The sequence below is a fragment of the Loxodonta africana genome, unplaced genomic scaffold (assembly GCF_030014295.1).
Source record: "Loxodonta africana isolate mLoxAfr1 unplaced genomic scaffold, mLoxAfr1.hap2 scaffold_693, whole genome shotgun sequence".
NCBI classification, from domain to species: Eukaryota; Metazoa; Chordata; class Mammalia; order Proboscidea; family Elephantidae; genus Loxodonta; species Loxodonta africana.
The window spans coordinates 28,641-55,860 of NW_026975425.1; the positions used below are offsets into that span (position 1 = coordinate 28,641).

The 27,220-nt window shown below is 44.6% G+C and overlaps 1 long non-coding RNA gene across 5 annotated transcripts in view; it reads right to left on the reverse strand.

Moving 5' to 3' along the window:
* The window catches only part of LOC135230011 (uncharacterized), a 45,431-nt gene extending 20,439 nt beyond the window's left edge, over nt 1-24,992 (reverse strand). For 2 of the 5 annotated variants that reach the window (XR_010320646.1, XR_010320643.1), the window contains exons 1-3: nt 11,556-24,992; nt 7,373-7,491; nt 4,661-4,779 (exon numbers count right to left, since the gene is read on the reverse strand). This is a non-coding gene — a long non-coding RNA (uncharacterized LOC135230011). Of the gene's footprint in view, nt 1-2,406; nt 4,414-4,660; nt 4,780-7,033; nt 7,128-7,372; nt 7,492-11,555 lie in introns of those variants that run through there. The other 3 variants (XR_010320644.1, XR_010320645.1, XR_010320647.1) reach the window with 3 other exon arrangements.
* Between the last annotated feature and the right edge of the window lie 2,228 nt (nt 24,993-27,220).

Here is a 27,220-nt window from a genome sequence, read left to right on the forward strand (position 1 = left end):
ACCGGCAATCAGGCAGTCGGCTTCGTGCCTGGGGGTGGTTTCCGAATGTTCCCTCGTGTCCCCCGACCCGTGCGGGGCGACAACTCTCCCCTGGGCGGGTACCTAGTAGAGGCCTGCAGGGCATCAGGGTATGGAGGGGCAGAGCTTGGGCGGGGAGGGCGCGGCCCTGCAGGTTCCTGTACATGACCACGGCGGGGGGGTGCGGGTCGTGAAGGCTGGGCCTGGTAGGGGACCCACTAGGTCGCACAGAAGGAGTGGGTTAGGATAATCATAGCATTAATGGGAGTATTGAGAGAGCGCCCTGGGGCGTTGGGTCCCTCGGGAAGAAAAGCTTCTGCTGTCGCCACTGGAGCGGTACCCAGTTCGTCCCATCTTAGGTCCAGGAGGTTCCCATGCTCGGAGGGTCTGGTGGGCAGAACAGAACCGGCAGTGCGCGCGCCCTCTCGCCCCCTTGCGCCGAATCGCTGAAGTTCAGTGTCAGGTGATTCTAAGCCATGGTTTTGGAACTGAATAGTGAAGCAAAGCAAAGAAATGATGCAGTGCCTTGATGGGACCGGTGGAGACAACAAGAAGCAAAGCACAGCTCAAACTTCAAAATTCCACTGACTGTTAGTAGGATTTGGAGGAAGAAAATAGACGGAGACTCGAGAGGCCCAGAGATGCAGAAGGGTTAGAGGATTAGGGTTAGGGGTTAGGGTTTGGTGTTAGGGGTTCAGGTTTGGGGGTTAGAGGTTTGGGAGTTAGGTTTAGGGGTATAGGTTTTAGGTGGTTGGGGGTTGGGGTTAGGGCTGGGGTTACTAGGCTCAGGCACAAGTGGTTTAGGGTTAGGGTTAGAGTGAGGCTGAGATTGATTCCCCAGTCTTGTGTACCGTCTTTCCTTCGCCAGAGTTACCACCGATCTGTTGTTTGGTTGGAAACCCTGGTGGCGTAGTGGTTAAGAGCCACCGGTGCTAACCAAAGGTCTGCAGTTCGAATCCACCAAGCACTCCTTGGAAACTCTATGGGGCAGTTCTAATCTGTCCTGTAGGGTCGCTATGAGCTGGAATTGACTCGACAGCAGTGGGTTTGGTTTTTTTGGTTATTGTTTAGTTGGCTTTTCTCTACCCGCTCTTCGTCTCCCTGGTGAACATCAAGGATTGTTTCTGTGCGTAAATGTTTTCATGAGTTTTTATGATAGTGGTCTCTTACTGTATATGTCGTTTTGTGATTGACTTAGTGTGATGCGCCCCAGATTCATCCATGGTGTGAGATGTTTCGGAGATTCATCATTGGTCTTTATTGTCGTGTAGTGTTCCACTGTGTGTATGTACTGTAGTTTGTTTATCCATTCCTCTGTGGATGAGCACTTAGGTTGTTTCCATCTTTTTGCAACTGTGAATAATGTTGCAGTGAACACGGGTGTGCATGTGTCTATTCCTGTGACTGCTCATGGAAACCCTGGTGGCTAGTGGTTAAGTGCTATGGCTGCTAACAAAAAGGGTTAGGGTTTGGGCTTAGGGATGTTAGGGTTAGGGTTGTTAGAGTTAGGGTCGTTAGGGTTTGGGGTTAGAGTTTAGGGTTAGGGTTTTTTGGTTGGGGTTAGGTGTTAGGGTTAGGTTTAGGGTTTGAGGTTAGAGTTTGGAGTTACAGGTTAGGTGTTAGGGGTTGCAGTTTGGGGTTTAGTCATTAGGGTTTGGGTTAGGTTTTAGGGGTTAGGGTTTAGGTTTAGGGTTGGGGTTGGTGTTGGGTCTGTTTGGGATATGTGGTTTGGGGTTAGAGAGTGGGTGTTAGAGGGTTGGGGTCTAGAGGGTTGGGGTTAGAAATTGAGGGAGTTAGAGGGTGAGGGGTTAGAGGGTGAGGGGGTTAGAAGTTGAGAAGATTATAGAGTGAGGGAGTGAGAAGGTGAGGGTGTGAGGGGGTGAAGGTTAGGATTTAGGGTTAGAGGGTTTAGGCTTAGGGTTCAGAAGCTTGGGGTTAGGGAGTTAGGGTTTCAGGATTCAGAGGTTGGGGTTGGTGTTGTGGTTAGGGTTAGTTAGGGTTAGAGGGTTAGGGTTAGAGGATTAGGGTTAGGGGTTAGGGCTAGGGCTTAGGGGTTCAGGTTTATGGGTTTGGGGTAAGGTTTTAGGGTTTAGGATTAGAGGGTTAGGCTTAGGGCTTAGAGTAGTTTAGGGTTTTAGGATTTAGAGTTTAGGGCTTAGGGCTTAGAGCCTAGGGTTTAGGGCCTAAGGTTTAAGGCTTAGAGTGAGCGTTAAGGCTGGGGGCTGGGGTTAGGGTTTAGGGTATTAGGGTTAGACGGTTTAGTGTTTAAGTTTAGGGGTTAGGGGTTGGGGTTAAGGGTGTTAGTGTTTAGGGTTTTGGCATTTAGGGTGTTAGGGTTAAATGTGTTAGGGCTAAGGGTGTTAGGGTTTTGTGTGTTAGGGTTTTAACTGTTATGGTTTAGGGTTTAGAGTTAAGTGATAGGGTTAGGCTTAGGCTCATTCTTAGGTTTAGGGCTAGGGATTTGAGGTTTAGGGTTTGGGGTTAGGTTTGGAGGTTGGGGTTAGGATTAGGGCTAGGGTTAGAGGGTTAGAGGTTAGAGTTAGAGGGTTAGGGTTTCGGATTAGGGTTTCATGTTAGCGTTAGAGGGTTAGGGTTCGAGGGTTAGGGTCATTAGGGTTAGGGTGGTTAGGGGTTAGGGTTAGGTGTTAGGGTTTAGGGTTTACGGTTAGGTTTAGGGTTTGGGGTTTGGGATTTGAGGTTTGGGTTTAGGGTTTGAGGCTTAGAGTATAGGGTTTAGTGTGTAGGGTTTTGATGTGTAGTGTTTTGGGGTGTAGGTGTTTAGGTTGTAGAGTTTAGGGAATAGGGGTTAGGGTTTGGATTAGGGTTAGAGTTTAGGGCCTTGGGGGTTAGGACCTAAGGGCTTAGGGTCTTAGGGGCTTTGGGGCTCAGGGCTTAGGGGCTAGAGTTAGAGGGCTAAGGCCAGAGGGCCCGAAGGCCAGAGGGCCACGGTTATGGTTTGATTCCTGGCTGGCAATTTTTTTCCTTCAATATTTTGTGTAAGTCATCCCTTTGCCTTCTTGCCTGCATGATTTCTGCTGAGTAGTCCAAGTTTTTTATTATTTACTCTCCTTTGTTGGTGACTTCCTTTATCCCTAGCCTCTCTTAAAATTCTCTTTATATTTGATTTTGGCAAGTTTGATTATTATGTGTCTCGGTCACTTTCTTTTGAGATCTACCTTATGTGGAATTCGATGAGCATCTTTCATGATATCAGGGAAGTTCTGCCAACAAATCTTCAACAGTTCCCTCTGTATTTTCTGTTAGCCCTCCCTGTTCTGGTACTGCAATCACTCATAGTTATTTCTCTTGATAAAGTCCTACATGATTCTTTGGATTTCTTCATTTAAAATTCTTTTATCTGCTTTCTCTTCAAATATATTAGTCCCAAGAGTTTGATCTTCAATCTCAGTAATTCTGCCTTCCAATTCCTCAATTGTGCTCTTCTTACTTTCTATTGAGTTTTCTGACTCTGTAATTTTATTGTTAATCTTCTGAATCTCTGATTGCAGTCTCTCTATGGTTTCTTGCAGCTTATTAAATTTTTAACTCTGTTCTTGAGTAACCTTTTTAATTTCTTCAGCTGCTTTATCTTTGTGTTCCTTCCTTGATCTGCATTTTGCCTCATTGGAGAAATCCTTGGGCCCTTCACTGGCATGCCATGCAGATCCACGACGTCCACTCCTGGCCCTGGCATTTGGCCGGTGCCCCACTGAACATGTGCTCCGGAGCCATGTTTCTCCACCCATCACTATCATTCCCCCACCAGGGGATATGTGAGTGTGGGAGTCACCATTTCTCACTGGCAGCAGCATCACAAGTCACTAGACTTCCAGGTACCCGCAGACGTAGGCTGCCTTCTGCCTCAGGAAAGGTCCCGAATCCTTTATACCAGACGCTGACACCGGGCCATTGGTGGACATTCATTTTCATCCACACAGAGGTCTGGGTGAGGGTCAGCAGGCCAGGTAGGTGAAGTCAAGGCCAGGTGGGTGGGACTAAGGTTTCTTTGCCATCACCATGGAGAGAGTCTCCCCACCGGAAGAGTGGGCAGAGCTTATGATGGGCCTGGTGACAAGACTTAGCCAATGGCAGAGATCCAGTCCGCCAGGCAGATGACACAGGGTCCTCCATTGTGACCTAGGACACCTAGTGGCCAAAGGATTTGAGCACACCCTGGGAAAGGCTATGCAGGCACAAGGGAGCCCCTGGTGCAGACTGCTTCACGGCATTGGCAGAGCAGGCCAGGGTCCAATTTTCCCACTTTCCTCAGGATATCAGTACGCAAGACATCCCCACTCACCATCTCTTGCCTCTCTCTCTGTATGTGTTCATTCTCTGAAATCTCTTCCTTCTCTCCCTGAGTCACTTCACAGCTTGGAGTGCCTGACAGAGTGCCTAGAGATGAAAGAGCAAAGGGGGAAGGCCTCTGGCTCTACTGATTGCCCATGGGCAGAGAAGATCTGCTAGTCTATCTGGAAGGTCTAGACAGTAGTGACTGATTGCGGAGCTACACCACGGGTGGACTCTGGCCAGGTGAAGCTTGTTGACATGTGGCAGCCTCTCCGGAGACTACTAATTCCGCTGATGACATTGTATGCAAATACCCGGGTGAGTGCCATGGGCAGAAAACATTGACACATACCTGCCAGAGGTCTATCCTGGGTCTGAAGCGTCCACCCTGGTCTCCAGGGTCTCATCATGTCAGCACACACTTTGCCTGCACACATGGAATCTGCCTCTCTCCACGAATGCCTTCTCCTCCTAGGAAACACAGGATGGCACTCAGCCAAGGGAGAGAACAGGCAAAGTCAACTGAAGCCCCCATTTTCAAGATTTTGCTTCTGCTGGGCCACAGCCCCCAGTGGCACACTGCATGCACGTCACTTCTCCAAACACAAGGCCGCAATCCGGGCATCCAGGGCCCCAGCAGTCCAGAGTCTGCGGGTGGCAGCATACTCTGCAGAGGGTGGCACCTCTTTGCCACGTACAGCAGGGAGGCCTGGGCCCTAGACTGGCTCCGCTAGAGCTCCACGACCTCAGCTATTTTCCCTGACCTTTGGCCCGTACCCTCATGAGTGTGTGATCTCTAGTTACACTTCTCCTCTGACCACTCTGAATCCGTCAACTGCGGATACCTGAGCGTGGACATCAACATCTATCGCTGGCTGCAGTGTCACAGGTCACTAGGTGTCTAGGCTCAGGCTGACCTTGGCTGTCTTCTGCCTAGGCAAGGAGCCTAATCCTTCCAAGGAAATGAGGATGTTTGGTCAGTGGCCGACATCCTTTCTTTCATGCACAGAGCAGTCTAGATGAGGGGAAAGAGGCCAGGTAGGCCAGGTGAAGGCTGAGTGCGGGGCCTAGGGCTTGTTTCCCAATCCCCATGGAGACAGCCACCAGAAGGCTGGGCAGAACTTCTGACGGGGACGAGTCACAAACACTGAGCCAATAGGAGAAGTCCAGCCTAACCGGCCAGTTCTGCAGAGCCCCCCATTGTACCCATGGACACACAACGGCCCCTCGTGTCTTTGGCCAGAAAATCGAGGGCACCAGGGAATAATTTCACAGTAGCCAACCCCTGATGTGGACACGTTCGACACACTGGGACAGCAGGCAGGTACCTCTTTTCCACTTACGCTACGATATCAGTAGACAAGGCGCCCTTCCTCAGCATCTATGGCCCCTCTCTGTATGTGTTCATTCAGAGAAATCTCTTCCTTCTACCCCTGAGACACATCACAAGTATGAGGGGCCTGACAGAGAGCCTGGAGATGAAACGGGGGAGGCTTCTGGCTGGACCGCTTCCCGGTGGGTAGACAATAGCAGGTAGTCTCTCTGGAAGGTCTTAGCTTCTCTTGATTGACATGGGCAATACAATAGGGGTGGACCCTGGCCAGGTGGAGCTTGTGGACAGATGCAACCTCTCCGGCGACGAATAATTCCACTGCTGCTTTGTTTGGTGAAAACCTCGCCCGCCAACTCGGATGAGCAGAGAACATTGACCCACACCTGCCAGGGGCCTTTCCTGGGACTAAGGATCCCAACATGGTCTCAATGTCGTCACCCTTTCAGCACACACCTTTCCTACACACATACTCATGCCTTTCTCCGTCAGTGCCTTATCCTACTAGGAAACAAAGCATGCCGCTGAAAAAGGCCGACGCTAGGGAAATTGAAGAGATGATGCCATTTTCCAAGTTTTTGCTGTCTACATGTCCCTGCCTCCGGTGCAACGCTGTGTATGTGGACGGGCTCCGATGGCAAGGCCGAAATCCTGGCAGTCTGGCCCTGCAGTCCAATGGTTTATGGACGTGGGGACACGGATGACCTGTTTGCCACATATAGGAGAAATCCTTGGGCCTTTCACTGGCTTGCAATTAAGCTCCACGATGTCCACTCCTGGCCCTGGCCTTTGGCTGGTGCCGCATTGAACGTGTGCTCCGGAGGCATGTTTCTCCGCCCATCACTATCCTTCTGCCACCAGGGGATATGTGAGTGTGGGAGTTACCATCTGTCACTGGCAGCAGTGTCACAACTCACAAGACTTCCAAGTACCCGCAGACCTAGGCTGCCTTCTGCCTCAGGCAAGGTCCCGAATCCTTTATCCCAGATGCTGACACCTGGCCACTGGCGGACATTCATTTTGATCAACACAGAGGTCTGAGTGAGGGTCAGCAGGCCAGGTAGGTGAAGTGAAGGCCAGGTGGGCGGAACTCAGGCTTCTTTGCCATCACCATGGAGACAGTACCTCCACAGGAAGAGTGGGCGGAGCTTATGATGGGCCTGGTGACAAGACTCAGACAATGGCAGAGATCCAGCCCAACAGGCAGATGACACAGGGCCCTCCATTGTGACCTAGGACACCTAGTGGCCACAGGATTTGAGCACACCCTGGGAAAGGCTAGGTAGGCACAAGGGAGCCCCTGGTGCGGACTGCTTCAGGGCATTGGCAGAGCACGGCCAGGTACCTCTTTCCCACTTTCCTGAGGATATCAGTAGGCAAGACATCCCCACTCACCATCTCTTGCCTGTCTCTCTGGATGTGTTCGTTCTCTGAAATCTCTTCCTTCTCCCCCTTGTCACTTCACACCTTGGAGTGCCTGACAGAGTGCCTAGAGACGAAAGAGCAAAGGGGGAAGGCCTCTGGCTCTACTGGTTGCCCATGGGCGGAGAAGATTTGCTAGTCTATCTGGAAGGTCTAGAGAGTAGTCATTGATTGGGGAGCTACATCACAGCGGACCTGGCCAGGTGAAGCTCGCTGACAAGTGGCAGCCTCTCCGGAGACTACTAATTCCGCTGATAACATTCTATGCAAATACCCGGGTGAGTGCCATGGGCAGAAAACATTGACACATACCTGTCAGAGGCCTATTCTGGGTCTGAAGAGTCCACCCTGGTCTCCAGCAACTCATCATCTCAGCACACACTTTGCCTGCACGCATGGAAATTGCCTCTCTCCACGAATGCCTTCACCTGCTAGGAAACACACGAAGTCACTCAGCCAAAGGAGAGCACAGGCAAAGTCAACTGAAGCCCGTATTGTCAAGATTTTGCTTCTGTTGGGGCACAGCCCCCGGTGGCACAGTGCATGCGCGTCACTTCTCCAAAGACAAGGCCGAAATCGGGCAACCAGGGCCCCAGCAGTCCAGAGTCTGCAGAAGGCGGCACATGGATCGCTTCTTTGCCACATACAGGAGGGAGGCCTGTGCCCTAGACTGGCTCCGCTAGAGCTCCACGACCTCAGCTATTTTCCCTGACCTTTGGCCCGTGCCCTCATGATTGTGTGATCTCTAGTTACACTTCACCTCTGACCACTCTGAGTCGGCCACCTGCGGATACCTGAGTATGGAAATTAACATCTATCACTCGCTGCAGTGTCACAGGTCGGTCACTAGGTGTCTAGGCTCAGACTGACCTTGGCTGTCTTCTGCCCAGGCAAGGAGCCTAAGCCTTCAAAGGAAATGAGGACACGTGGTCACTGGCCGACATCCTTTAACCAACACTGAGTCCCTGGTCAGCATCCTGGAGTCCTGGCAAGAAGAGCCAGGCACCTCCAGGAGCATCTGGAGGAGGAGACAGGGGCTGAAGAGGCTACCACACCTACTGGTGCTGCTACACATGTCGGAGACCTGGCTGCAGAGGGTGCAGGCATGGCCTCAAGGTCAAAGGAGAAAGCACCTGAAGACGTGCTAGGACTCTTAGACTGAGAGAAGCAGGATGTCTGGACTGCAAAATATGCACCCTTCAGGGAAGAAGTTCATTCAAGCTTCTTAAACCCACCTCACCTGGAAAATCCATCCTCTTTTAGCCTTGTGCCCCTTCCACGCCCCTTCTAGTACAAAGAGAGATGCAGCCCTACGGCACCAGGGTGGAAGAAGCCCCAGGATAGCTGTCTGAAGACATGAGGTCCACTCAAAAGCTTCCCCCGCCAAGGAGAGAAGAGGACAAGACTCATCTGCAGATGAGGTCTCAGGGCCCTGAGAATGAGCATAATGTTTGTAAGGAAAGAGAAATAGGATTTCAGTGGGACATGGAAGTCTGACAAAGAGCCTCTGCAAAGATAGCTCTAAGGGAGGTGTGATTGTGAAGGTTGGCTGGTCACTGAGTTCTTTGTAGTACAAGATACTAGACAGAAGCCAGACTCTGGGGGGAACCTGCCTGCCGGTGAGCAGTGGGCATAAAACCCTAAACCAATGAGAATCGAATCCCTTCCCAGCAGCTTCTGCACAGATCAGTGATGTTTGCTTGCTCTTTCTCTTTTCTGTGGTCTAACCTGATCTGTTCTGAGATCAGAGAGTTGGAATAGAAAAGCCTGACTGAGATGAAACGAGCAAAGAGAAGACAAGGCCTCCTAAATCTGGTGAAGACAGAACACAGATAACCAAAGGTGAGGATGGGAAGAAAGAGATTGAGTTCCAAGTCCCATCCACAGTATCCCAGGGCCTGGGAATCCCTGGAAGTGCCAGAGGTGTGTACTCCCTGGGAGATGCGACCCCAAGTGCCAGAGGAATCCCTATGGAGCAAGGAAGGGAGGGCAGGGCCTCTAGGATGGGCACTTCCATACAGGCTGCCCATGTGAATTTCTCAGAGTGACCGTGACAGATCCTGAGAGGGACAGTTTGAGGCAAAGGAAAGTAAGTTTTCTGAAGAGGGGTGAATTCCACAGTCTCCTGATAATGAAACAGAAATCCCGTCCTGCTCAGAGGTACTGAGTAGGAGGGATTGTGAATTCCCATCCTGCACAGAGGTTGGCTGGGAAGTTCGACTGTCTAAAGACAATGTGGCCAAAGTCTTCTTTATCTTTCAAAGATATATCTTTAACTTCCTGCAAATTCAATCCTGAAAAAAAGCCTAGAATATACAAGTGTGGGTTTTTCAGGAGAGCAACAAGGGGAGAAGGTGATAGTGGCATATCAGAGAAGGAGAACAATAGTCTAAGGGTCCCTGTGTTACTTAATGAATCACACATGGTGTCCAGCATTCTTCCTTACCTGTAGACATGCAAATTCAGTAGATGTTTTAGCAATAACTGAATTAATCCTCACAGAATTCTTTTTGGCCATTTCGAGGCATAGAGACCAGAAGAAGTCATTAGTTACAAGAGCAAGCAATAATTCGCTGGTCTGAATTTTGTTCAATTTCTGTGTTTGCCCTTCTTAGATGGATAAAAGTCTCTGAATCTGGCATTGAAGACAGTATTTTCTCTATTGTTATGGATTGAATAGTGTCCCCCAAAATGTGTGTCAACCTGGCCAGGCCATGATTCCCAGTATTGTGTGGTTGTCCTGCATTTTGTGATCTGATGTGATTACTTATGTGTTGTAAATTCTAACCTCTGTAATGTTAATGAGGCGGGATTAGAGGCAGTTAGGTTAATGAGGGAGGACACAATCTACAGGATAAGGGTGAGTCTTGAGTCAGTCTCTTTTGAGATACAAAGAGAAAAGTGAGCAGAAATGAGAGGGACCTCATACCACCAAGGAAGAAGTGCATGGAGTGGAGCATGTCCTTTTGACCCAGCGTCCAGGTGCTGAGAATTTCCTAGGCCAGGGGAAGATGGATGACAAGGACTTTCCCCCAGAGCCACAAAGAGAGAAAGCTTTCTCCTAGAGCTGGTGCCCTGACTTCAAACTTCTTGCTTCTTAAACTGTGAGAGAATAAGTTTCTGTTTGTTAAAGGCATCCACTTGTGGAATCTCTGCTATAGCCACACTAGATAACGAAAAAACACATATATAAAATAGTCAAAAAAAAAAAAGTTTCAAATACACACACATACACGTATGATGTTATTAAACTTTAAAAAGTTTTACATTCTTATAACACATTTAACAACAGAGATTTGTATACAGAAGTTATAATAAGAGCCATCCCCACATAAGTATATTGTACCTGCTCCCCCAAAGTGTCCAGTGTCCAAAGATACATATGTACCCTTTTACACACTTCTTTTTGCCGGGACACATGTAAGTACATTCACTTGTTTGTTTTTATGGAAATTAGGTCACACTCTACCCATGTTTTTCTCTGAATCACTCTTCACTTGACAATTTCTCATGGTTCCTCTAAATCAGCAGACATGGAAGAAGCACTCTTTTTGGTTCTTCCTATTTTTAACTCCCACCACTCTTCTGTCAGTTTGTTGTAGTGTGGTGGCTTGCATGTTGCTGTGATGTTAGAAGCTATGCCACCGGTATTTGAAATACCACCAGGTTCACCCATGGTAGACTGGTTTGAGTGGAGCTCTGGATTTAGACAGACTAGGAAAAAGGACCTAGTGACCTATTTCTAAAAACAACTGGCCAGTGAAATCTTACAAATAGTACTGGAACACTGTCTGATTGAATGACAGAGGATAACCCCTTAGGTTGGAAGGCACTCAAAATACAAGTGGGGAAGAGCTACCTTCTCAAAGTAGATCCCACTTTAATGACGTTTCCTGATGGGGCACAACTCATAATGAGAAGAAACTGATGCAAATATCCTTTAATAATCAGAACGTGGAATGAAGGAAGTATGAATCTAGGGAAATTGGAAGTCATCAAAAATGAAATGGAATGCATAAAGGTCAGTAATCCAAGGCATTAGTGAGCTGAAATAGCTTGGTTTTGGACATTTTAAACTAGACAATGATATGTTCTACTATGCCAGGATTGAGATACTGAAGAGAACGGCATCATATTCATCGATAAAAAGAACATTTCAAGATCTTTTCTGAAGTAGAACACTACGAACAATAGGATAATATTCACAGGCCTACCAGGAAGACCAGTTAATAAGACTATTATTCAAATTTACACACAAATTATGAATGTGAAAGATGAAGAAGTTGAAGGTTTTTACCAAGTTCCGCAGTTTGAAACTGATCAAACGTGATGCATTCATCAATCAAGATGTACTGATAATTACGTAATTAGAATGCGAAGTTGAAAACAAAGCAGACAAATCAGCAGTTGGAAAATAAGGTATTGATGATAGAAATGACAATGAAGCTTACATGATAGAATTTGGCAAGACCAATGACTTATTCATTGCACATACCTTTCGTCAGGAACATAAATGGTGACTATACTCGTGAACCATTCCAGGCAGAATAGATAGGAATCAAATTTGTGGAAGGTGATGATGGAGAAGGTCAATACCATGAGTCAGAATCAGGCCAGGGGCTGACTTCAGAACAGATGATCAGTTGCTCATATTCACGTTCAAGTAGAAGCTGAAGAAAATTAAAACAAGTCCATGAGTCAAAGTATGCCCTTGAGTATATCAAACCTGAATTTAGAGACCATCTCAAGAATAGATTTGATGCACTGCACACTAATGATCGAAGACAGATTAGTTGTGGGATGATAGCAAGGACATCATATATGAAAAAAACAAAAAGTCATTAGAAAGACAGGAAAGAAAGCAAACACCAAAGAGGATGTCACAAGAGACTCTGAATCTTGCTCTTGAATGTACAGTAGCTAAAGAGAATGGAAGGAAAAATAAAGTAAAAGAGCTCAACAGAATACCTGAAAGGGAAGCTGGAGAAGACAAAGTATGATAATAATAATGTGAACAGATCTGGAGTTAGAAAACCAAAAGGGAAGAAAACACCTGGCATTTCTCAAACTGAAAGAACTGAAGGAAATATTCAAGCCTCTAGGTGCAATACTGAAGGAAGGATTCTATGGGCAAAATATCGAACAACACAGGAAACATCAAAAGAAGACGGAAGGAATACACAGACTCAATACACCAAAAAGAATTGGTCGACGTTCAACCATTTCAGGAGGTAGCATTGGATCAAGAGCTGATGGTACTGAAGGAAGAACTCCAAGCTGCACTGAAGGCATTGGCAAAAAACACGGCTCCAGGAACTGATGGAGTACCAAATGAGATGTTTCAACACAGGGACGCAGTGCTGGAGGCGCTCACTTGACTATTCCAATATATTTGGAAGACAGCTACCTGACCAAATGACTGAAAGAGATCTATATGTGTACCCGTTTCAAAGAGAGGTGGTCCAACGCAATGCGGAAATTATCGAGCAATGTCATTAACATCCCACGCAAGAAAAATTTTGCTGAATATAATTTAAAAACAGTTGCAGCAGTACACAGACAGGCAACTACCAAAAATTCAAGCTGGATTCAGAGGAAGACATGGAACGTGGGATATCATTTCTGATGTCTGATGGATCTTGGCTGAAAGTAGAGAATATCAGTAAGATGTTTACCTATTTTTGTTTCCTATACAAGCACACTCAACTGTGTGGCTCATGACAAATTATGGATAGCTTAGCAAAGAATGGGAATTCCAGAACACTTAACTGTATTCATGCGGAATATCTACATAGACCAAGAGGCAGTCATTTGAGTAGGGCAAGGGGATACCGTGTGGTTTAAAATCAGAAAGTTATGTGTCATGGTGGTATCCTTTCACCATACTTACTCAATCTGTATGCTGAGCAAACATTCTGAGAAGCTGGTCTCGAAGAACAAGAACATGGCATTAGTTTTGGAGAAAGATTCACTAACAACCTATGATATGCAGCTGATACGACCTTGCTTGCTGAAAGTAAAGAGGACTTGAAGCAGTTACTGATGAAGAGCAACCACTACACCCTTCAGTATGGATTACACCTCAACATAAAGAAAACAAAAATTCTCACAACTGGACCAGTAAGCAACACCATGATAAACAGAGAAAATACTGAAGTCATCAAGCATTTCATTTAACTTGAATCCATAATCAATGCCCACAGAAGCAGCAGTCAAGAATTCAAACAATGTATTGCATTGGGCAAATCTGTTGCAAAAGACCTCCTTGAAGTGTTGAGAAAGAAAGATGTCACTTTGAGGACTAAGGTGTGCCTGAGCAAAGCCATGATATTTTCTATCACCTCACATGCTTGAGCAAGTTAGACAATGAATACGGAAAACCGAAGAACTGATTCATTTAAAATACGGTGTTGGCAAAGAATACTGAATATACCATGGACTGCCAGAAGAATAAACAAAACCATCTTGGAAGAAGTACACCAAGAATGCACCTTAGAAGCAAGGATGGCGAGACTTCGTCTCACGTGCCTTGGACATATTTTCAGGAGGGACCTGTCCCAGGAGAGGCTCATCATGCTTGGAAAAGCTGAGGGTCAGAAAAAAAGAGGAAGGTGCTCAACAACATGAACTGACACAATGGCTGCAAGAATGGGCTCAAACATAGCAATGATTGTGAGGATGGTTCAGGATCAGGTGGTGTTTCATTCTGTTTTACACAGGATCGATGGCATCTAACAGCCACAACTAACATATGTATGCATATATATATGTATGTGTGTATGTGTGTGTGTGTATATATATATATACCCATTGCCATAGAGTCGGTTCCAACTCATAGTGACCCTACAGGACAAAGTAGAACTGCCCCACAGAGTTCCCAAGGAGCGCCTGGTGGATTCAAACTGCTAACCTTTTGGTTAGCAGCTATAGCTATTAACCATTATGCGACTAGGTTTTCCATATATATATATTCTCTTCACTAGTTTTGCATCTCTAGAGATCCCAGTTAAGACATTTGGTACCTACTGTGGTTCTAGAGGAACCAAATCTTAAGGATGAGTTTTCTGAATTTATTCTCAAGTCTGGCTAGTCTTAAAGGCACTGATGACCGTCTCCAGTAGTAAACAGGCTATTGCTAATCCATGGTGGGAGGTGACAATAGAAATACGCAAAATACTACTACCACTGGATCAAATATTTGTGAGAGACAAGGCTCTGCCTGATTACATATTTGATACTTTTCTATAATTTTGTCAGAATAAGAATAATAAGGAAGCTGCTTGGTTAGTCCTGCTTTTGCTAGTCACACTGGTGAATGAAAGAAATGGGCTCAAAGCTAAAGCACCACATACAAGATCTGAAAGCTGCCACTTGTGCCCAGAAAGAAAATCATATTTCTTATAGTAACAAGGCTAATGCTGCCAAAAATAAACTCAGATTCTTATCATAAGAGTGACTGAATTAAAGCGCCAGTTGAATATCCAGCCTCAAATGGTGTCTGAAGTTAGAGTGAGGGCACTGATTGGGAAGAAATGGGATCCTGAAACTTGGGATGAGGACATATGGGCAGACAGTCAGGAAGCGGGGGACAATGAACCTCCAATTTCTGTTGAATCGCTCTTCCTAACAGAACCAGACCTCTTACTCCCATCTGAAGAGATTCTCTAACTTTGCCTGCTAAGGCACCCTTCCCAGTAAAACAATTATCCCTTCCACCTCCATCTAATGAGATTACCCTCAGCTGTGCCTGAAGTGTCTTGTTTGAGTTATCTCCTAGGGTCGTATCTGGGGCATTGCCTGGGGCATCACCTTAGGCAGATGCCTTATAAGACACGGCTGAACATCCCACTGCCACTGCCCATTTTTGCTTCTAGACCTATACCTAGACTTCAGTCCCAACAAGCCCCAAAAGGTGAACTATGAAGTGTGACCCAGGAGACGGTATGCTAAACTCCAAAAGAACTGCTTGATTTTTCTAATATATACATACATACAGAAACCTGGTGAATATGTGTGGGAATGGCTATTATGGGTGTGGGATAATGGTGCAAGCAACATAAAGGTGGATTAGTCTGAGTTTATTGATATAGACCCAGGAAGCATAGATTCTTCATTCAGTGTTTCAGCTTGAGAGGTTAGAAAAGGATCTCATAGTTTATTTGGTTGGTTTACTGAAGCATGGATTAAGTGGTGGCCTACAATAAATCAAGTGGAAATGGCAGATCTGCCATTGTATACTGTAGGAGAAGGTAACCAAAGGCTGAGGGAAACTGGCAGGTTAGAATGGATTTATTAGGCTGGACCCACAGACCCACACACAGAGTGCCCAGAGGGCTTTCTTTGTACCATAGCGGTGAGGTACAAATTTGTGCAGCAAGCCCCAGCATTATTGAAGACTTCTGTGGTTGCTATTTTATGTAAGTAAGAGTCCACAGTGAGAACTGCCCTAACTGAATTAAGACACATAACTACAATGCAGTTGACTGGACCCCGTGGTGGTAGCAGCCAAGTGGTGGCACTCAATCAACAAAGACAAGGTGGGTGTGGTTACCATAACAGACAGTAGAGTCAAAGCAGTAATCAGAATAGTCTGCTCACATGGATTTATGGCAATGGCTACTTAGTCATAGTGGCCCTGGGAGTGAAAGAGCTGGGAAATGTACATCTCCTGGTACCTAGTGTCTTAGATATCTAGTGCTCCTGTAACAGAAATACCACAAACGGATGACTTTAACAAAGAAAATTATTCCCTCACAGTCCAGGAGGCTCTATAAGTCCAAATTCAGGGTGCCAATTCCAGGGGAAGACTTTCTCTCTGTCACTCCTAGGGGAAGGTCTTTGTCACCAATCTTCCCCTGGACAAGAAGGTTCTCAACACAGGGATCCTAGGTCCAAAGGATGCACTGCTCCTGACACTTCTTTCTTGGTGGTACTGAGGTCCCCCTGTCTCTCTGCTCTTTTCTCTTTTATATCTCAAAAGAGACTGACTTAAAACACAACTTAATCTTGTAGATTGAGCCCTGCCTCCTTAACATAACTGCTTCAAATCTTCGCTCATTAGCATCATAGAGGTAGGATTTACAATACATTGGAAAATCACACCAGCTGACAAAATGGTGGATAATCGCACAATACTGGGAAGCATGGCCTAGTCAAGCTGATATATACATTTTGGGAAGACAGAGTTTAATCCGTAACACCTAGTATGCAGCTATCGACCTGTTAATGCCTTTTTCTCCATACCTGTTTGGAAGTATCACCAGAAACAGTGTGCCTTCTCTCTGACCTAAGTATATAAGGACCAAATAATATAGAGGAATCTCTGTTACATTTTCTCCATCTTACCATTATTTGGCCTCATAGGCAGACCCAGTCACTTAATTGCACAGCAGAATGAAGAGATTAAAGCCCCAACATTCTTGCCAGTGGACCAGGAAGGTAGCTGCTCAGACATCAGAGAGCCTCAGAGAGACAGAGACCAGGTGGCTCAAGAGAGGGATACCATAAAGTTGTTTTTCATACCCCTCCCCACTCCCACAGTTGCATATGCTTTGCTCTGACCCTAAGAAGTAGATCAATCCTTTGAGAACTGCATTATGGGTTAGAACACCAACAAGGTCCCAGACTGAGTGACACTCCCATAGATTACAACCAAATATCATCGCAAAGTCTTCAAAATCTGAACTGACATCTGAGCCACAGCATCCAGAAGTTGGGAAAGAACCTGCAGCCTGAACATAACTGGGTCAAGTGATTGCTAAAACAAACAACATCGACATTTTCTGTAAGATTGAAGTAAGACATAGTCTTGGAATCATAGACAAAAACTTTAAAAAGCTACTTTAACCACGCTCAAAGAAGTAACGGGCACACCTTAGAAAAATAGAAAAATACATAGAAACCATTCACGAATGAAAATTTTAGACAGGAAAAATAGAGATAAAAAATTCACTTGATCAGCAGAATGCTGTTGACAGACAAAAGGATCAATGAGATGAAAATAGTTCAATTGAAAATATCCAATGTGAAAACAGAGGACAAATATTGAAAAAAAAATGAACAGAGCCTCAAAAAAATCCAAAAATATCTAACATTTATTTACTGGAATTCCATATGGTGTAGAGAAAATATGTGGTGTAGAAAAAAGTATCTGAAGAAATACTGGCTCAACACTTTCCCAATTTGTTGAAAGACGTAAACTTACAGATTCAAGAAGCTATGCAAACTCCAACAAGTTAAACTCACATAATTTTACGCCCAAATGCCTCACTGTCAATTGTGGAATAACAAGGACCAAGAAAATATCTTCAAAGAAGCTAGAGAGAAAACAACTCATCTCACACAGGAGAAACAATTGGAATGACTCTGTGTTCATCATCAGAAGCCATGGAGGCCAAAAGGCTGTGAAAACAACATTTTTTCAACACTGAAAGAAAAGAAACATTAACCCAGTGTTCTATAGGCTGTTATTTCCTTCATGAGTAAAGGAAAAATATTGACATTCTCAGGTGAAGGACGCTTAAGAGAATTCATCGCCACCAGACTTGTTCTAAATGAAACACTAAAGGAAGTTCTTCAGGTGGTAGACTTGGAATTTCAGGAATTATGGAAAGCAACAAAGTCGAAAGTATCTTCTGAAGTTTGCCGTTCAGCCAAAGATTAGACAGGTCTATAAAACAAACAATAACACACGTGAAGAAAGTGTTTCTTAGTTCAATCGTGTGTATGAGACCAAAAGTGCAAAACCTGCCCAAAAGCACAGAAAAGAGGGCAGGACGGAACAGGAATCATGGCGGATGGAAACGGGGAACTGGAGCATAGAAGAGAATACTGACACATCATGAATATTGCCACCAATGTCACAAAACAATTGTGTATAAATGGCTGAGCAAGAAAGTAATTTGCTCTGTAAAGTTTCAAATAAAGCACAATAAAAAATTTTTAAAAAGTGGTAGGTATCTGGGTAAACATATTATGCCAACCCTGATGTCACTGCACAACATGGCGCAGGACTCCCCTCTTTGGAAAGACTTTCTAGCCTATTGGAAACACTTTGGAATATACTCTTGGTGGCAAATTAGTATTAGAGAATGGGATTATTTTGAAAATATGAGATGTCTGTACTCATGTCTGGTGAATAAACTGGATAATAACATTTTCAGAGCGAAATGAGATGTTCTAACAGAAAAATAGGCCTGAATTCCCACGTGGGCCATGAGCCTAATCTGAAGGCCTTTCCCAGAGAGGCATTTCAGGCACTTCTAGAGCAGCAGGAGCGCTGGGGAATGCATGTATCAACCTCCCCCAGGGCCTTCTCTGAGGAGTAAGTACCTGCTTTAGTACTAAGCTTAAAAAGCTTAGGGGTTCATAAATAGTCATTCTGCATAAGGTCTTCAGGTTCAAGTCTGTAATCCAGCTGGGATTCTGTGTGTGCTGCATCTCTGCATCAAAAGAACATGCTTCTAGAAGCAGAATGCCAGGAGAGAGGCGGTTGGGCAGTTGGGGGTGGGGGGTGCTGCGCAGACAGGGGTGCCCAAGGGAGGCACAATATAGTCATTCTGCAGCAGGTCTAGTCATTCTGCATAAGAATTAGAATGCTTCTGTCAATGCATAATAGTTTACATACAGGACATAAACAAAGTGACTGAAGGACAAAGTCGAATAGTAAACCAAGCCACTCCCTGTCAATCCTTACCTGAGAGGGTCTTCATCAGGACTTCCGGGGATGGAGAAGGACACAGTAAACGCTGATTTATTTTACCTCTTCCTTCCTCAAGAAACAGGAACTGGTGTTAAGATGTCAGGTGTCAAGCCCCAAACTCCTCTTCTGGTCTGTATTTAAGCTGTATAATAAAACTGGGATCAGGCAATCAGCCGTGAGCAGACAGACCCAGAGTATTCCCAGTGCCCCACATCTTTGAGCTCCAGTGAGATCCTGTTCTTAGTCACTAGATTAGCAGAGGAGCTGAAAGACTGAAATTCCGTGTTTTAAGGCAACTTGGGCTTCAAACAGTCACTTATTGCTAAAGTCGTATTTCTCTGTGTTAATTTATGATCCTTAACTCAAATCCGGAGTTTGGAGCTCATTTTGATAACTCCTCATTAGTCTGCCTAGACAAGAGTCTGCTCACAGTCAGTGATGACAATGGAGGAAACAAAGTCCCTAGCCCAGAGGAGGGACTGCTCCCCATATTTGGGGAAATGCCCCTGGGAAGCATCGGCGAGGTGCACTTTGGCCTCTGTGGCTTTGCCTTCTGCTCCTGGAATTGCACCCTGGGGGCCTCCATATGCAGACCCAGAGTCCGTGGGTGACCACAACTCCCCCGTTTTGGGTCATCGTCCGGACACACGTTGCGATATGCTTCCTGCCCTCCTTTCCAGCATAAGCGCTGCGATCACAAGTGGCAGAACCAGTTCTCAGGTCCAGACCCTAGACCTTGCCCTCCTCGGCCTTAGGCTTCCCCTAGTCCTGGTGGAACCTGCAAGCCTGGCGGATGCGAGGTTAGCACCCGGCTGGGTGGGCTTGGGCCTGTCTCAAAAGGCTCATGGCGAACGCAGGTTCCTCCTCCTTGGAGCCTGTGGGCTTGCGGTGGGCAGCCCGGCATCTCCTGCCTCCCTCGGGCGCCCTCTCTGAGCAGCAGCTCCCCTCCCCCTACCCCACCAACCGCCCAGCAGTCGCACTGCCTGCTTTCTGCTTCTAGAAGCGCGTTCTTTTGATGCACACATGCAGCACACACAGAAGCTCAGTTGGATTACAGACTTGAACCTGAAACGCACAACTTTAAAACTACTAGACTGGGGGGGGGGGTATTGGCAGTGAAAAAAGGAAAAAAAAATAAGAAAGAGAACAATTACAAAAAAAGTATTAGAAGACTGTATCCTCACGTTATGGACTCAAGAAGGTTGCGGATAAACAACTGCGTAGATAGCATACTGTTGTCTCTTTGCAAATAAGTCTTAAATGAGGGAATTTGGTACCGGGAAGAGTTGCAGAGCCTGACTTTGGGGAAATCTGGGATTGATGAATTGCCTTGCATGAGGCTACAAGCCCTGATAATCAATATTTGAAGATGAGATTCGAGCAACCTAGAACATGCATCAGAATTTTTTCTAAGTAAATTAGCACCAGAAGATGCCTTTAACCACTAAATAAAATGGGTCAGTAGTTCAAGATCTCCCTACAAAGAAAACGGCAGACCTAGATCGTTTCCAGTCAGGTTCCAGCAAACATGCAAGAAACAGTCATTTTAATCTTGTACATAGTCAACAGAGATTAGAAAACCATGAGATACTCCCGTAACTTGATCCTTAAGCCTAGTTTAAAAATGATAACAAATTTTAGAGAAGGATGGTAGAAGAAGAGTTAGAGGACAAGCACACTCAGTAACTGAGATGCAAAACCCTACGTAAGATGCCAGCAAAGGAAATCCAGCAAAGGGTAAACCACGTAACATGCCATGATCAAGGCGGTTTATTGTAGGCATACAAATTTGAGTGAACGTTAAAGATTTAGTAATTTCACTCACCACATGCATAGGTGAAAGAAGAGAAGACATATGCTCACCTCAAGAGATGGGGGCAAAGCAGGTTGATAAAATCCAATCACACGGAGAGATAAGGACTAGGAGCAAATATGGAACAGAAAAGGAGTTCCCGAACGTGGAAAACTACAACTAGCATGATAGTTCATGGTGACGTGTGGGACATTCTCTTTAAAATTAATAAACAATAAAATAAGGGTGCTTCTATCATTACTTTTATTAAACATTGAACACCGGAAGTGTAAGCTAGTACAAAAAGAGAAAAAGTATAACTGCTATTCATAGATTATAGGACTGTCTCCATTGAAAACTGTAGAAAATACTGGAATTAATAGTAATCATAAATAAAAAATAAATTGAAATTTCAGTGCATCAGCATCAAGCTGACTCTATCATAGCTCTTAGGTGAAAGCAAAGGACACTGATAGGGAAAGAGTAGGTTCGGGTGGTCTAGACCAAGGAGGGAAGAAAATTATTCTGCACTGGGCTGAACTTATAAGAACGGGTATGTGTCTTAGTTACCTAGTCCCTCCATAACAAAAAATAACACAACTGGATGGCTTTAAAGAACAGAAATTTATTTTCTCACAGTTTAGCAGGTAGTCGTTCGAATTCAGGGCATGGCTGTAGTGGGAGGTCCTTCCTTGTCTACCTCAGCTTCTAGTAGATGCCAGCAATCATTTGTGTTCCTGGCCTTCTAGAAGCATCTGTCTTCTTTGTCTGTCTTCCTTTTCACCTGTTTCTGTCTGTGTGCATTCTGCTCCTTTTATAACTAAGAAGAGTTAGGCTTAGGACCCACCCTACATTGGTATGACCTCATTCACATAATAAAAGCAGGCCCCCTCTTTCCTAACAAGGTCAGATTTACAGGTACAGGGGTTAGGATTTCCACATACATTTTGGAGGGACACAATTCAATCCCTAACAGTCGACTTACCAGATATTCTGGATTGAGAGTACTCGCATGAACAGCTGAGAGTGGTTCCAATTCTTTGCTACATTCGTTGGCTGAAACTTGTCTCAATGGTCACCCAAAGGAATGCTGGAGCAATTTATTGTGTAGGACCTGGCCAACCATTCCTAATCACATCCATTGTGTGGAAAAACACACACTCCCATCACCAAAGCCTTGAGAAATTCATGGATAAGAAAAGAATGGTGGTTGGAACCAAGAATTGTTTCATAGCCTAGATAACATGGTGTAGGTGTTAGATATTCACATGGAGATGTCAGGTAATAAAACTTCACCCCACATGGGGATGTCAAGGATAATACCAACGGCTAATGTTCATTGAGTACCTACACTGGTGTCAGGCACTCCTGTGCTTTTCCTTTCATGTTTGCTTTCATGATGGCCATATGAGGAATGTATCATTATAATGCATAAAGAGGTCAATACAGAGAGTTAGGCTCACATTTGAATATATGAGTCTGGACCCAGGAGGAGTTTGAATGGATGGAGGTATAAACCTCACGTCCTTAGCTACAAATAGATAGCAGTAAACTCACTGAGGCATCCTAGAGGGAGGGTGTCAACAGAGAGAGGAGCAGGCACCAAGCCCAAGGGTACTCGGGTATCTAGAAGCCTGCCAGGTGAACAGCAGCCAACAAGCCTCTCTGAAGTCCAGTGTGGTTCCTGGAGGGTTGTCTGTCCTTGCTCTCAGCTGCATTTCCCCAGTGCTCCTCCCACCTGCACTGGGTTGTCCCCTTCATGAGGACAGGGACAGTGTGTACCTTTCACCACTGTATCTGCATAACATAGACTATTTCTGGCCCATGGAATATACTGACTGAAAGAAAAATAAACAAACGATAAGTACGTAAAATCCTTCGTAGTTGATACCTTGGGATACATTAAGGGGCTTCATGAGTAAGAGGGAGAAAAACTGATCAGGGCTGCTTCTGAGACCATCTCTTAGGCGTAAAGAGTGTTAAACAATAATTAAACAAAGAGATTTAATGGCAGAGATGTATGTTAAAAAGATGTAAGTATACGTTGAAGATTACTAGAAACATGCACATTTATTATTGCAACTATAGTCAAATCGTTAAAAAACATATACTACATGCACACAGAATATTATAAAGTAATTTAATGCCCTCATTAAAAAAAAAAAATTTATCATGAGAAAAGACTAATGATGAATGAAAATATCAGGATATAATATCCGTGTTAATATACATAAATGTGTGCGCTAATACACACATGAAACCAGTTGCCACTGAGTCAGTTCTGATTCATGATGACACCACTGTGCCAGAGTAGAACTGTACTCCATAGGGGTTTCAGTGGCTGAGTTTTCGGAAGTAGGCTGCCAGACCTCTCTTTCACAGCAATTCTGGGTGGACCTGAACTCCAACTTTCTGTCAGCAGCTCAAGATATTAACCATTTGCATCAACCAGAGACTCTAATACGCATACATGCCAATGTAAGTAAGATAACAGACATATCGGAACGTTAATAATTTATTCTATGCATTACGTATGTTTTCTTGTTATTTATTGCATACTTTCCCATTGCTTCCAATTTTTTGAGGAATAGAATGTACTTCTGGAAAAATTCATGAGAGATTTTTAAGTAATGAAATAATTAACAGAAACAGAATGAGTAAATCTGTGGCAAGGCAGCCCATGAACCCAAGATTACAGTAACACTGGTATGAAAAGGAGAATTGTGGAGTCCTGAAGCTCAGTGGTTCCATGCATGCATCAGGAAAGAGGGAAGAGCAAATAAACAAGGAGAAAATACAGTGAGCCAGAGGAGTGGGAGCCCTCTGTTGTGGGCACAGTTTTCTCATGAAACTTTAGATGGACACAATGGGTGGGATTATCCACTTCCATCACACAAACATTTTTATTACCCTTGATTTTAACGGAACTATGTTATAAAAACAAATGATAAAGTATAATAAAAGAATAAATCTCATAGTGGACTACTATCATTTTCCCCAGCCACTGAGGAGGGCAGGAGACACACACAGGAAAGAAGATGGAGCAGTGTGAAGAATCATGCTTAGTGAGGAGGGGAGTGTTTCTGAGACAGGCCTTACCTGCTACCACCTAGGGAAGTAGGCAGCCGTGCAGGACCAACTGGAAGAAATGGCACATTATTTCTGAGACCTACTCCAGCTCATAACAAATTATGGATAACATGGGGAAGAATGAGATTTCCAGGACACTTAATTGTTCTCATGAGAAACCTGTACATAGAAAAAGAGGCAGTCATCTAAACAGAACAAGGAATACTGCATGGTTTAAAGTCAAGAAAGGTGTGCATCTCCATTGTATCCTTTCACCATACCTATTCGACCTGTATGATGAGCAAATAATCCGAGAAGCTGGACTGTCTGAAGAAGAATAAGGCGTCAGGATTGGAGGAAGACTCATTAATAACCTGAGATATGCAGATGATACAATCTCGCTTGTTGAAAGTGAAGAGGCCTTAAAGCATTTACTGAAGAAAATCAAAGACTACAGACCAACAGCCTAACAACAGGACCAATAAGCAACATCATGACAACGGAGAAAATGTTGACATCACTAAGGGCTTCATTTTACTTGGATCCACAATAAACACCCACGGAAGCAGCAGTCAAGAAATCAAACGACACATTGCATTGGGCAAATCTGCTACCAGAGACCTCTTTAAAGTGTTCAAATGCACAGATGTCACCTTGAAAACTAATGTGCGCCTGACTCAAGCCATGGTGTTTTCAGTCACCTCATACGCACACGAAAGGTGGGCAATGAATAAGGAAGACTAAAGAAAAATTGAAGGCACTGAATTACGGTATTTGCAAAGAATATTGAATATACCACGGACTGCCAAAAGAATGAACAAATCTGTCTTGAAAGAAGTACAGCCAGAATATCCCTTAGAAGCAAGAATGGCGAGGCTTCATCTCACATATTTTGGACATGTTGTCAGGAGAGATCGGTCCCTGGAGAAGAAAGTCATACTTGGTAACAAGTGGCCACAACAACCGGCTCAAACATAACAACGACTGTGAAGGCGACAATAGGTAGTTTAACATACATTTTGACCCATACGAATTAAAATTTAAACAATTATTTCAAGCCCTTTTGTAGCAGTTTCAGAATATACAATTAAAATAAATGTAAACAATTAATAGAAAAAATCTCTGAAAATAAAATTTAATTTTTTTAAGTCACTGCTCCATAGCCCAAATCTAAATGGCTTGATATAAAGCACTGGTATTTGTGATTCACAAAAAGCAGGTGCCAATTCCTGAACAAGAACTGAAGTGACAGGAGAAACTCCCCATGCTGTTAGAGCCCTGAGTATGGGCCCTAATCCAATAATCTGTCCTCATTAATTCCTTTTCATTTCATCTCTGTGAAAGGGGAGGGAGAAGGTGAGAGAGGGTTACATGTGCCTATTCTGTTCTTTAGCATCTAGTTCACTGCCAGGAACAACTATTCATAAGAGTCTACAAAACATTAAAGTACAAATAAGGAGGAAAACCTCCTAGTATATATATGTATTAGGTGGCACAAAGAGTTAAGTGCTCAGCTACTAACTGAAAGGTTGGCAGTTTAAATCCACTCAGTTGCCTTGGAAGAAAGGCCTGGCAATCTAACTCCAAATGGTCACAGCTATTGAAAACCGTATGGAGGGCAGTCCTACTCTGAAAACTCACGGGGTCGTCAGGAGTGAAAATCTCAACGACAACTGGATTGGTAATCTATATATGGCATAAATGTTCGGAAAATTAGTTTCTGAACATATACACGGCATACAGAATACACTGCACATTAGTATTATGTGCCAAAACCCACTGTCATCAAGTCGATTCTAACTCATAGTGACCCCAAAGGACAGAGTAAAACTGCCCCATAGGGTTTTCACTGAAGCAGACTGCCACATCTGTCTCCTGCAGAGAGGCTGGTGGGTTCGAACCACTGACCTTTCAGTTAGCAGCCAAGTTCTTTAGCCACACAGCCACTAGGGCTCACTGCTGTCATGTACAGTGATTACATAAGCAAATTCTGAAACAAACTGCCTGGGTTTAAATCCTAACTCAATCTATCAGCTGGGTGATCTGGGCACGTTACTTTACCTCTCACTGCTTCAGTTTCCCATTTCTAAAATGGGTCTTATTCAAAAGGTTGTTACGCAGGTTAAATAAAACACACAAGGCACTTAGAAAAAGGCCTTACACACAGAATGAACACAATAAATGTTAGCTTTCATAATTATTAAGGGAATACAAACAGCTTAGTTGAAGAAACTTCCATTGAGAAATAGTTGCGTTCCAAAATTCATGTGTAAAGTCATTTACATCAACTGTTAAAGTTGTATGTTTAGATTCAAGTGATTACTGAGGTGTGTTATGATCTTGAACAGAGTTCAGGGGACTATACAGGCTGACTCTGCATGCCCTTCTCCTGCACATCCATTCCATCTCCCCTGGAGCCCAGACATCCTGTTATCAATTAAACCCCTCCCACGCTGGTGGTGTACTGTTTAAGAGCTACAGCTGCTAACCAAAAGGTCATCAGTTCAAATCCACCAGGCGCTCCTTGGAAAGTCTATGGCACAGTTCTGCTCTGCCCTATTGGGCCGCTATGAGTTGGAATAGACTCAGTGGCAATGGGTTTTTAATGGGTATGAGTTAACTGTTCAGTGCTTAAAGACATACCCAAAGCAACCACGAACACAAAAGTATAGTAAAAAGTTCTTATTTCAGAATAGCAAAACCTTTTTCTAACACAGTGGTGAATTAGGGTGGACTGTGTATCAAGAGGAGGCCTGGTGGCATAGTGGTTAAGAGCTCAGCTGCTAACCAAAAGGTCAGCAGTTCGAATGCACCAACTAGTCCTTGGAAACTCTATGAGGTAGTTCTACTCTATGCTATAGGGTCTCTATGAGTTAATATCAACTAGGGTCTGTACGGGTTGGAATCAACTTGATGGTGACAAGTTTGATTTGGTTTGGATTAAATTATGACCCTAAAAAACGTGTGTTTCAACTTGGTTAGGCCATGATTCCCACTATTGCCTAGTTGTCCTTCATTTTGTGATTGTAATTTTACTGTAAGAGGATTAGGGTGGGATTGTAACACCACCCTCACTCAGGTCACCTTTCCCTGAGGTGTGGCCTGCACCACCTTATATCTGGCAAGAGGTAAAAGGAAAGGGAAGCAAGCGGAGAGTTGGGGTCCTCAGACTATCAAGAAAGCAGCACCAGGAGCAGAGCGTGTCCTCTGGACCCAGGGTCCCTGCACCTGAGAAGCTCCTTGACCATGGGAAGGCTAAGGACAAGGACCTTCTTCCAGAGCCGAAAGAGAGAGAAAACTTTCCCTTAGAGCTGATGCCTTGGACTATTAGCCTACTTTAATGCGAGGTATTAAATTTCTCTTGGTTAAAGCCATCCACTCATGGTATTTCTGTTACGGCAGCACTAGATGATGAAGACAGTGGGTAAAGGTGGAAGGGGTGGATGAAGGACAAAAAAAGAAAAATGGACAACAAGAGAAATATAAGAATTCAGAGAACTGTGAAAATTTAATTCCTGAATATACTTTCTTTCTCCTCCCTGTAACTGTAAGGACTTTTCTCATATACAGCATATATAAGTAAATCCTTGCAATATTT